The 10,505-nt window shown below is 50.5% G+C and overlaps 1 long non-coding RNA gene across 1 annotated transcript; it reads right to left on the bottom strand.

The window, feature by feature from the left end:
- Window positions 1-7,441: 7,441 nt before the first annotated feature.
- On the bottom strand, window positions 7,442-9,795 carry LOC121139240. The gene is made up of 3 exons (XR_005876102.1): window positions 9,722-9,795; window positions 8,871-9,048; window positions 7,442-7,894 (listed from the first exon to the last, which is right to left on the bottom strand). It is a non-coding gene; the product is annotated as an uncharacterized LOC121139240 (long non-coding RNA).
- Between the last annotated feature and the right edge of the window lie 710 nt (window positions 9,796-10,505).

Raw genomic sequence — 10,505 nt, 5'->3', positions numbered from 1 at the left:
TTGTAAAGAAACAGGACTGCTCAGTGCTTGGGAGGAGGTGCTGTCTGGGCTCAGGTTGACCCTTCTAGGGGTCATTGGAGCTGGGGGACTGGCAGGAGCCTCTCGGAGATGCTTTTCTGGTGACAGGACCAGCAAATGTCAAACCAGAGATACCTCTGCCCCTGAAATATTTCACAGCATAGCTGATGAACCCGCTAAGGACAAAGGGCTGTAAACGTCACGGAGTGTGTGGTGTGTGTGTGTGTGTGTGTGTGTGTGTGTGTGTGTGTGTGTGTATGTGTGTGTATGTGTGTGTATGTGTGTGTATGTGAGTGTAGTGTGTGTGTGTGATGGAGGGTGGAGTGTGTGTGTGTGTGTGGTGGGGTGTGTGTAGGGGGTTGTATGGGGCGTGTGAATGTCCAGCTTTCCTAAGAACAAGTGCTAACAGATGATGGAACGGTAGTAATGAAGGATTCTTCACCGACCACCATCATATTAGAGGGAAAACCAATGCCCCCAGATTCCCTCTTTTTGGGTTTTGTCCTGTAAGTGAGGTAGGCAAGAAAGGGTTTTCAAGGAACTCGAGGGAATCGACACGCTTTCCTTTTCTGGGTGAATTTTGAAAATAGTTTGCTACTCTAAAGTAACCTCCATTTGTTGGGGGTAGATTTTTGTTTTTGGTTTTTTTTCATTGCTGTCGTTTTTTTGATTTTTTTTTCTTGTAACACACATATAATTTTTTTAAGGTATTGGAAACCAGCTCCTGGAGAAGAAAAAAAGAAGAAAGAAAAAAAAATCCCACCACAACTCCTACTTGTCAGAGGCGAGATGCATATCAGTTATGCTGGGAGACAATGAAAACATCAAAAAGCGCATACAGACCATAAAAAATTCAAGTCCTCTGAAGCAATGTGGGACGCTTGGGCTGTGCTCCTCATTTGCATGTGGGTACCCACAATGCTCTGCGAACTCCAGATCTTTCTGAGCAGCCCTGGTGTCTGAGCTCTGGGGAACAAAGCAAGAGGATCCGGCGAGCTTGTGGGGAGGCTCTTCTGTGTCTGCTGCGGAGCGGTGGGGCTGGCGTGGGCGCGGGAACCTCTCCCACGGTGGTGATTAGCAGGCAACCCTTGAGGCTCCATCACAGGCCGGGGGAGCAGCGCCTGGCCTTTTGTTTTTGCTGTGTTCCTCTCATTGCCATTCCCTGAGATGGCGGCTGCTGCTATGTGGGGCGCACAGAGAGCACAGGACGCCAGCCCTCAGAAGTGGCTGTCTCGGGGGCCACAGCTGCTAGCCCAGGACTGCGGACCGACCTTGTGCAAGGTGTGCTTTCTTAGGCGGGGCCACACCTCGAGGCGCACGGAGAGCTGGTGTCCCCATGGCGGCTTGATGCTAGTGGGGTGCTGTGCCACGCTCAGCCTCGCTCCGGAGTGTGGGGGGGGGCTCACCTTCCCTGCTCGCACAAGCTGCTTTCCTCCTCCTGGGAATTGCATCTTCACAGGGCCACTGTCTACATCTAGGGGAGGTCAAAGTCCAAGCCTCAAACTCAAGAGCTGGAGAAAAAGAATTAAACTCAGCCCTTATGCAGCCCCTAACGCCCAACCTCACACAACCCCATCCCCTATGTGCCCACGCGCCAACTGGCCAAAGCCACCCCTAGTGACCCAGAGTGGCTGAGAACCATTGTTCTTATGGGTTTGGCGTGATAAAGCATTCTGAAGCATTACAAAACACATTAGAAAATACTAATAATAATAGTCTCTGAGTCTGTGACCTTGAAGGTTTGGGCGTGGTCTGTGCCTTTGAGTTTTCCGGTCTCACTTTTCTCCGTGCCAGCGAGGAGTTCATAGGCCAGATTAATTTTGCAGCAAGAAAGCAGGGTCAGAAAAGTAAGCGAGCATAACAGTGGACCGGGGTAGCCCACCTCCTGCAACGGGGAGCAGCTGAGATGAGATGAAAAGAATCTCCTGTCCCGGCTGCGGCGTTCAGGAGCGGCGGGTCCACCCAGGAAGCGCCAGCCAGCAGCAGGCTGGTTTGCTTCCTAAAGTGTCCGGTATTTAGTGTTTGTACATGTGTTTATTTTGTGTGGCACTGGGGACTGAACCTGGAGCCTCATCCACAGACCCCTACCCACATTTAAAATTCTTTGTGAAGGTTTATTTTTTAAAACAAGGTATCATTAAGTTGCCCAGGCCGTGAGCAGTAACTCAGGTACTTAGAATTACAGAACTGCACCACCAGGCCCAGCTGCAGGCCAACAGGAGGCTTGATTTTTTTTTTTTCTCCACAGCAACCTCCAGCTAGGACTGCATGCACAGTGTTCTTTAAAGGCCGGCTACTTCCTGCTGGGCCTGCAGTGGCGACTCCACCAGTCCCAAAGGCCTTGGTCTTTTCCAAGGGTGCCCTGGCCTAGCCAGCACTTGCAGGCTGGCATGCCCTTTCCTGGCTGGCCTCACAGACAGAATCGCCGAGTGCTCCTATCTGTCACTCAGGACCCCAGCGCTGGGACAGCCCAGCCCTTAATCTTGACAGTCTATCCCGGCATGGGCAGAAGAGTCTGGCCCAGGGTCTTGGCTCACGAACGTCTCCAGCCTCTCTCTGTCAGTCCCAATCGATCAGGAGACACAACCTGCTCGGGCCTGCAGGGTCTTCTCAGGCCTCCGGTGTATTTGTGTTTCCCTTCTGTGTGATACTGAAGGAAATACGGCGTGAGCGGGATGCGGAACAGTTCGAATTTAAAAATTCCTCCCAAGGCTTGATGTGTCTAATCTGGGCTGTGAGTGGTTTGGGGTGTCAACAACTCAACACTTTTAGTCGGCACAGCCCTCTCTGTTGAACTTGAGTGGTGGTGAAAGCCAGTTTCCCTCCAAATCAAGTCTATTACATCTGCACACTTATCCCACGTGAGCCTTCACATTTCTGTCTGTCTTACCACACCTCAGGAATCACTGAAGGGGCGTCTGAGGGGACAAACAGGCAGGTTAACCCAAACTTTCCCACGTGAGGAAAAATCGCCTGCCAGTCCACCCCGGGGGAGTGAAGACGCTGGGTGAGGGTTTGGTTTGGAATCATCTCTTCTTATGACCCAAAGAACAAATAACGATGCCACTAAACCAAGGGATGGGAAATAAAATTGGGAGGTAGAAAAAAATAAGGGAGGAGGTCACCTTTTAAAACCACCCTTTTACCTCTAAAATGGAACTGGATTCCTCAGCCATACCCACACTTTAACGAGTCACCATTTTGCACAGTGGTGGGAACCTCGGGTTATGGCAGAATTAGCTTCTTCTTGTTGCTGTAACAAAATGCTGTTGAACTTGAGTGGTGGTGAAAGCCAGTTTTCAGGAGGGAAAAACCCTTAAGGACAGGTTTAGTATGATCCACAGTTGTCATTCAGCGGGAGCCTGCGGAACAGCCGCTGTCAGAGAGCAGAGCGTGAGTGTGGGTGCTCAGTTGGCTCCCCTTTCTGTTCAGTCTGGGAAGGACAGCCCCTCACAGGCACACCCAGAGAGATGTGCTTCCAGGGAGATTCTAAATCTTGTCAAGTTGACAGAGGTAACATCGCTACTAGGTTGCAGCGGTGCTGCTGCTGTGGCTGATGGTTTATCAAGGGCTCCCTTTGTTCTAACAGCACAGCTCTCGGCCTTCCTACACCAGTGTCTGTCCTTATAGTCGATCTGTGAAATGAATGGTACCTCACGTCAAGAGAATGAGGCCTGGACATGAGCAGGTCCGAAGCCAGACTTGGAGGGGGCGTCATCAGGAATCCCTATGCTGGGCTACGTATTGGGGTGCACTCAATGCCTTCTGGGGTCTGACTAAGATGAGGAAGCCAAGCCAAACTCAAGGTCAGGGTGCACAGCAGAGTCTGTGCTGAGAGAAAGAAACCAGCCCGTCTTCTTACATATCTAAGTCCCAAAGCACATGCCAGGAAAGACACAGACACTGCCAGTGACCCTAGTGACTTCTTATGCTGACTCTCAGATGTGGAGGGAGGCCCATCTGTAGACTCCCAGACACCATAGAGGCCCTGCATAGGGATTTGAGACTCCGTGGTCTAGGCAGGCTCTTCACTGTCTAGAGCTTACACCCACAGTCTTTGAGTGAGCAGCTAGAAAAGAGACCTAAGGCTGAATGGGACTGAGCTCATTCTGGCATGAAACTGGGCCAGGGATCATGGGGATCATGTAAACTCAGCTTCCCGGAAGCGAGCCTGGTAGGAGTCAAGGTACCATATAAAAATCATTAAGTGCCTTGGTTGGTAGGTAAAGACTTTAGAGGCTCTTGAAGAGATTTGTGTGTGTGAGAGAGAGAGAGAGAGAGAGAGAGAGAGAGAGAGACAGACAGACAGACAGACAGACAGACAGAGACAGAGAAAGAGGGAGAGAGAGACAGAGACATGAGAGGCAGGGAGAGGGAAAGAAAGGAAGAGAGAGAGAGAGAGAGAGAGAGAGAGAGAGAGAGAGAGAGAGAGAGAGAGAGAGAGAGAGAGAGAGAGAGAGAGAGCGCTTCAATGCATGGGGCACGGAGTATATGTGTGGAGGTTAAGAACCCGAGGCAGTGTGACCTTCTCCTGTCTTTCTGCTCCTTGATTTCAAGTGCATGAATTAACCCCAAAATTGCCGCATGGTGCCAGGACGGCTGCCGGGACTCCATCCATTGCTCACACCTCCTTTCTAAGCAGGAAGACGCAATACTGGGCGAAGGGAGCATCTTCCCAGAAGGCTTATTGGACTTCTACAAACATCACCGTCCATTCCTAATTTGAAAGGAGGCTAGGAAATAAATGTATTCAGTTTCCTGGGCGTGTTCTCAACTTCAGTAAAAATCTGTTAGTAAAGACAATGAAGAGGGCAGATGAGCACAGCAGGGTGTGTGTATGTGGGGGGGGAGGGGAGGGGGGTCTGCTGTGTGTGGGGGGGGGTCTGCTCTGAGGGCCAGGGCCTCTGTACACGACGGCCCAGGGGAAGGAGTTCACCGGTAACACCCGTCCATCCTCGCTCCCATCCTGAGAGGCGCTCAGCTCTGGGACACAGCTTATGGTGACGATGCGGCGTATACGATGCTCCCGTGGTACCTGGGGCACACAGCTAGCTCTTCCTCCGTTGTGACCCCGCTGCCAAGGGCTTGGGTAATTGCACTGATTTCCCCTTCATTGCTTCCAACCGTTTAAAGCACCCCCTGAGATGCGCAGCCTCTGTTTAGTAATGAAGCCTCTTGTGAAAAGAAGGGATCCTGTCAGGTGGGTGGCCAGAGGCCCTTGCCGCTGGCTGGTGAAGTCGCTGGCTTGGCCAGGTGAGTGGATGGGTTGGGAGACCTCAGCCATTGCCCAACAGAAAATGTGCTGCCTCTCCCTGACTCGGGTTCCTACAGAATAGTTAACGACTTCTGCTAAGCAAAACAAGTTATTGGTTTAAAAAAAATCTACAAAAATTAAAGCTATCTTGAAGCTGCCGCGTCAATCAAGGGCCAGTTTCCAATCCCGTGTTTGCTCAGCTTTCTTTGTCTTTCCCACCCCCTCCCCCCGCCCAAAGCAAAGAGACACTATCAGTTTTCCCAAGATGGTAGCCCTAAAGCTAGCCAGGTGCCCTCAGATAAAGTGAGTTCTTTGGTCACAGAACTTACTGGGCACCTGATATGTTCGAGGTCTCTGTACCCCAGGGCTAGGGAAGTCAGACCAAGCTTTGGAGTGGAGGGGCAGGACTGCAAAACGGACACCTTCAGGCTCTTCCCAGCCATTGTCAAAAGATCGCTGGAGGCATAGGTCACCTCTTGCAGCCACCGGGTACTTCTAGGTGTGCTGACAATGACCAGCCTTAGAAAGCAGAGCCACTGCTGCCAACCCTGTCTCACAGATGCCCCACTCGGCAGAACCATCTGGAAAGACTGTCTGCCTGTACTCACACTGGCTAGGCTCCCCTGGAGAGATAGTATACCAGGGATAGCCCGGGACTGTGTCTTTCCTGATGCTGGTTCTCACTTTGTCCAAATATGAGCAGTGCTCTGAAGTGTTAGTCAGATGATTACGGAGCAAACGTCACCTCATTCTTTCTAGAACCATGTCAGGGCCAGCTTCTCCTTTCCCTGTCTTCCTGCATTTTCGACATATTCCCTTCGTTCCTTCCCTTCTTCCTTCCTTCCCTCCCTACTTCCTCCCTTCCCTCCATGTTAAAATATTTTTTTCTTTTTTAAAAAAATAGGGTCTAGCATAGCCTTGGCTGGCCTCAAACTCACTAGGTGGCCAAGAACCTCAGATGGCTGATCCATCTGCCTGCTGAGTGCCGGGATTATAGGCGTGTCCCGCCATGCTTGGTTTTGGTAGAGATGGAACCCAGGGCTTCATGCATGTGAGACAAATCTCTACAAATTGCGCTACATCCCAGCCATCTCCTGGGCATTTCATTGTATGCACTGAGGACGGAACCCAAGGCCCTGTTGTTGCTAGGCAATGGATCTACCCCGGCACTACAGCATGATATGTTCCAGTGTATGCTATAAGTTGCTGTAACATACACTGTAACATAAGTTGTCATTGCTTCCAAGTCAGGAGGGAGGGAGGGGAGAATGGCGAGCTCCTCCTAAAAACACAACCCCTGAGTGTTCTTTTCACTTCTGCTGATGCCCTGTTGGGCAAAATGTTCACGGCTACAGTTACCCGCTTAAAGGCCAGAGTGTACCGTCTCTGACACAACAGTCACATGTCAGGAATGGATGCTAACTCATCGGTGTTAATATTCCCAGTTTACAAAGATGATCTTGGAACTACTGGTAATATGCAGACAGCCTGAACTCATGAGGAACAGGCAATCTCGATCTTATTATTCGTGTACTACTGTAACAAAACTAGTTAAACATAATTCTTTCTGTTTCTTTTGTATTTATTTATTTTTGCTGTTTTCATCCTAACTGAAGTTTCGACTCCCTTCTCTTTTCCCAGTCCCTCCTCCCATCCTATGCCCGCCCCCAACCTCTTCCCTTTCTCTTCAGAAAAGGGCAGGCTGCCCATGGATATCAACCAGCCATAGTCACTAGTTGCAGGGAGACTAGGCATCTCCTCTCCTATGCAGACTGGATGAGGCCATCTGATAGGAGGAAAGAGTTCCAGAAGCAGGCAGCAGAGTCAGAGACATCCCTGCTCCCACTGTTAGGAGTCACACAAAAAAATGATCAAGTCACACAGTTGTCCCATATATGCAGAAGGTCCTCTCAGTCCCGTGCAGGCTCCTGGTTGTCGGTTCAGTTATATTCAGAAAATCTACATGCAACTACAGTCTATCGTAGCTAAAGAAAATGTGAAAGCTACTGGTGAATATCACTGGGCATTATTCAAGTGAAGTGATGCTCAGAGCTCCAGCCACAGATAAGAAGACTCACGCCACGACTGTCGGCTTGGGACTCGTCAGCTTCCTAAGATTAATACTTCTGAGAGTAGAGCATTATTAACCGGGCTTGAGAAACACATGCATGTGTAAACTAATATTATTTTATTCCCAGTTATGACTATTAATTAGCAGCAGCTGGGCTCCCAAACAAAGACTTGGGAGGCAGGACAGCAGCCGCAAGCTCTCTGACTAATGGCGAGCTCAGGACCTGGTCTCACTGCGCCTCCTAGTCTGCTCCCGAGACTGTCACCCTGACCCTCTCCACACTGCCGCCTCTTGCATCTTCTTGGCCCTGAAGCATTTGAGTCAGTGACACATTCATGTTGGTGGACTCCTAGTTTGCTGTCCAGCGCTGTTGTGATATCCAGCGTGACCAAAGCAACCCAAGGAGGGAAGGATTTACTTCAGCTTGCAAGTGATAGTGCATCGTTGAGAAAGTCAGGGCAGGACCTCAGACGAAAACCTTGGCAAAGCTGCTCGCTGGCTCATGCGCAACAGCATCCTTAGACAGCTCAGGCCCGCCTGCCAACGCCTTGCTGCTCACGATGAACCAATCATCATTAGTCAAAGCAAGCTCTCATAGGTAAAGTAACCACACTGTAGCTCAGGCTGTCCTGAAACTCAACATGCAGCCCAGGCTGCCCTCCAACTCACAGAAACCTCCTGCCTCAACTTCCCAAGAGCTGGAATTATAGGTGTGAGTCACATGATTCCCAGCCTTGAGGTTTTTTTCTTTCTGTGTTACATATCTGTTTTCCTTCTGTTCATTCTTAAAATAAGCAAAAATAACCTAACAATTAAAGATGCTTGTATAGTAAGAACATTCAACACGAAGTCAACCCTCTTGTCAGATTAAACACACAATATAGTTATTTACTGATGCTTGAACCCAGGGCCTTACGTATACTGGGTTAGTGCTCTACCCCCTGAGTCCTCTGGAAGTTGAAGTCGATCATTTCTCATAATTGAACCTTTATTCACATGGTCCCCATTTCCCTCTCCCAACTCTGGAAACCACAATCCTGTCCTTTGCTTCCGTGAAAGTGGATACCCCTGTGTGCTCTTTAGAGAGCACAGGTCCCTTTTTAAGCCTGCCTGGCTGGTCCCCCCAAACGGTGCTCTGCAGAGGAGCTCTCTCCAGCCTAAGACCCCTCGTTGGGTGCAGAAGGTTGGGGATCGTTCAGAGCAAGGTCAGCTCCATATCCCAGGAGAACAGTTTTCTGCCATTCCTTCACTGCGGAATGTCCTAAAGGGCATCTTAAGATGAAGATGCGGGTCTTGATCTCAGGTATGACAGAGGAATCTGAATAAGGTTCCCAGAATCCTGTGCGAGCTCTGGGCCAATCTTCTTAACTTTTACCAAACCCTCCCAAGATGATCCCAAGACTCACCCTCCAAGCTTCTAAATCCCACACTTGCCCGGTTTACTGTGCTCCCTCCGCGACACCCCCCCCAACACACATGTTTTTAAATGTCCATTTGCTATGTGAGCTGGAAGGCAGAGGTTAATACCTGAGGCCGTGGCTGTGCTCCAAGAAGGGAATGGATCCCCACATGCTCAGCCAGCTGGGGAAGCTGGCCCTTGTGCACTCAGCCTATGGGCTCAGGAGAGCATTCGTCCAGGGCGAAGCCAGGGTTTCCAAGTCAACGCCCAGGGCTCAGTGGTGGGCAGAGGAGCCATTGATTTTCCCTGCAACGGTAAGTCAAATGCGTTTGTTCAGGCCCTTTCGGCGGCAGAGCTTCTTCTGATTATATGTTTGTTTTGGTTTGGGTTTCTCTGTTTGTTCTGAGGGGGGGGAGAAAAAAACCAGACAGACTAAAGCAAAGCCCTCAGTGTTTGTTCAGTGGGCTCCTGGGGTCGAGTCATCCCCACTCTTCAGTCAGATGCATTGATCTTTCAACACATATTTAATGAGAGCCTACTGTGTGTTGCTGTGGGCGAAGGGGTCTGTGGGAGAAGTCCAAGGCTGGGTGATGTCTGAGAGGGCGGGCTGGTTTCTGAAATCCACAGTCCTCCCTGTGTGGGGGGAGGGGTGTCTCTGAGTCCTCACCTGACTCCTATGTTAGCAAACCAGTGCCGGACTACAGGACTGAAAGGAAATGGACCAAACCTTCAGCCACGCTTGCTTGCCTGCTGTCCTCACTTCCTCTCCCTAATCCCTGCCTTATTCCCTGTGATCAAGTCCTTCTCAATCTTGTCTGTGGAGTGCCAGCCCTGCAACCCGGTGCTAAATGCTATGAGCTTGCTGGCCGAGTTCATCAGCTCACAGCCATAGCAGGTAAAAAACAAAACAAAACAAAACAAAAACGCCAACACCTCTCGTGTTGCCTGTCTTGGGGAGGCGTGGGAAGCATCTACTAACCTCTGAGAGGGACGCCGACAGCCCAGAGAGATGAGCTCCTCCAGCCCAGGGCAGCGAGGCAAGGGTTTGTTTATAGCTACTGTTTACAGTTACTCACAGGAGTGACTGCAGCACCCGTGACTCAAAGGCAACCGTGTCATCACAAAGCGACGGAAAACAGCGCGGAAGCTGTGTCGCCCACATCTGGCCCCCAACTTTCCACCTGTTATATACCCTAGTACCCTTCCTGCAAAAATCACATGTCGTCGAGGGAGAGCTACAAACATGCGTTTGGAGGTGAGACAATCGGAATCCCAGACAGCCACCCCTCTACAGGGGAGCTGAAGGGTCTCATACGGGTAATCGCAGACTCTAACTTTACGACAGCAGCCAATGACCATGTGTTATCTGAACGACAGAGCTCCAATATTGTCGTGATGGGTAAGGACATGGAGAACCAAGAGACGGTTTATCCGGGTAGCTGGCATCAAGAGTTCCGCCTACACCACGATGTCCCCAAACAGGATTTCATCTCAAGGCCCCCATCCTGGCCATTAAATGTCAGACTTTCCTATATCATGGAGACTAGTTGGGAAACAGCACATTTATGCGTCGAAAACCAGGCCTTGTACTAACCAGGATCACTAAACCGCACTTAAGAGATGACATCTCCGAGTGCCCTCCCTGTCCCAGCACCACCCACAACACCTAGCATTGTGAAGGATGTGTGTTCTGGCCTCTCTCCCAACATACTGACCCCGACATACTGACCGACTGGGGAGGCGTGTTTTTAGTTCTCTGTCCA

This window comes from Mesocricetus auratus, unplaced genomic scaffold (genome assembly GCF_017639785.1).
Source record: "Mesocricetus auratus isolate SY011 unplaced genomic scaffold, BCM_Maur_2.0 Super-Scaffold_4256, whole genome shotgun sequence".
NCBI lineage: Eukaryota > Metazoa > Chordata > Mammalia > Rodentia > Cricetidae > Mesocricetus > Mesocricetus auratus.
The sequence above is the reverse complement of the archived record's forward strand: the minus strand, read 5'-3'. Positions and strand labels throughout refer to the sequence as shown.